Here is a 1,389-nt window from a genome sequence, read left to right as displayed (position 1 = left end):
GTTCTTTGTTCATTTTCTCAATCCACCTCTTTCACTGGTCATACCCCTTAGAGATATTGGTGCCTATATCAGATATCATTTTGATATAAGAGATGGATACTCCAAGTTTGAGGTATTCAACCATTCTCCCATCATCATCAATACCATCTCATATGCTGGTGAGAGTTTCTAACTACTCCAGTTCATCAAAATACTTGCTTGCTATCTTATTGCCAGCCATTTGTAACTCCTTTATTTTATTCTTGTGTACTTTCTGCATGACCAGATCAATGAACTTATTATAAACTATTTGTTTAAATACTGGCTAAGAGAGGAATCAATGATGTTATTGAGTAGAGAAGTAAAAGGTTGGAGAGATGAGGGTCCACCAATATTTGGCTTTGCTCTCAAAGTAGGAGGCTGCAAAGGTGACTTTGTTCATGTCAGTTCCTAGGTATACAATGTATACTTCAAAATATTGTTCACAATCAATCAAGAAGTGGTCAATATCATCTGATGCACTTTTGAAGGGGCAGAGAGTGCAGATAAGATCAGATTTACATGCAAGTATAATCACATTCTGAGCTAATGCACCTATCAGATTCAGATATTCATCAAATGGCAGGCAATGAAATTCAGTTGGTGGCTTGAAAAAGGAGTGGAGAGAGTTGTTATCTGCCACCAGGCTTCCAAGAGGGACAGCATTCTTTTGGACTATGATTCTGTTTCTGATAGTAAATCCTAGTTTTACTGCTTCTGGATCATCCCAGACTGGTTTCTTGCTGGTTCCACTTCCTTTAGCCTCATCTGAAGGAGGTTGCCTGCTGAGTAGCTGACTTTCTCTGATCCATAGATTCTGGAAGCTGGCTTGCTGAAGGGTTGGCCAAGGATAGAGGTGTGTTAGCTGAGTTACTAAGGAATAGATAGTTGTGGTAGCATAGGAGAACCAGCTAGTCTGAATTTGAATAGAGGGTGCCATGTATACAGCATACTTTAGAGTTACTGATGGTGTCCATAGCATTAGCTTGATATCATACTTGGAGATGTATTCTGGTAGTCTTCCAAGCTGGTCTTTGGGGTGTCTTCTGTTATAAGTGAGAATGGCATATTCTGTAGCTGCATACTGTAGAATATCCTCTCTTTCACAATTGTCTGCTGCAATATACTTCTGTCCTATTGATGAGGCTAACCAGACTGCATCCTTCTATAAAAATGCTACTTTATTCTGGTACAGTCAGTTGTATTTCTTCACTCACTCTCTCTGTATCTCCTTGAGTAGCACTTCTTCATCTGTATCTTTATTGACATACTCTCAGAGATGTTTCCAGTCAAGTGGAATGTCATTCCCAGCATTATCCTTGCTGCTCTCCTTGTCTGCCTTGCCCCCACTGTCCTTCTCACAAAAGTCAT

This window comes from Guyanagaster necrorhizus (genome assembly GCF_019112545.1).
Source record: "Guyanagaster necrorhizus MCA 3950 unplaced genomic scaffold BT62scaffold_44, whole genome shotgun sequence".
Classification (NCBI taxonomy): Eukaryota; Fungi; Basidiomycota; class Agaricomycetes; order Agaricales; family Physalacriaceae; genus Guyanagaster; species Guyanagaster necrorhizus.
Note: the sequence above shows the minus strand (reverse complement) of the source record.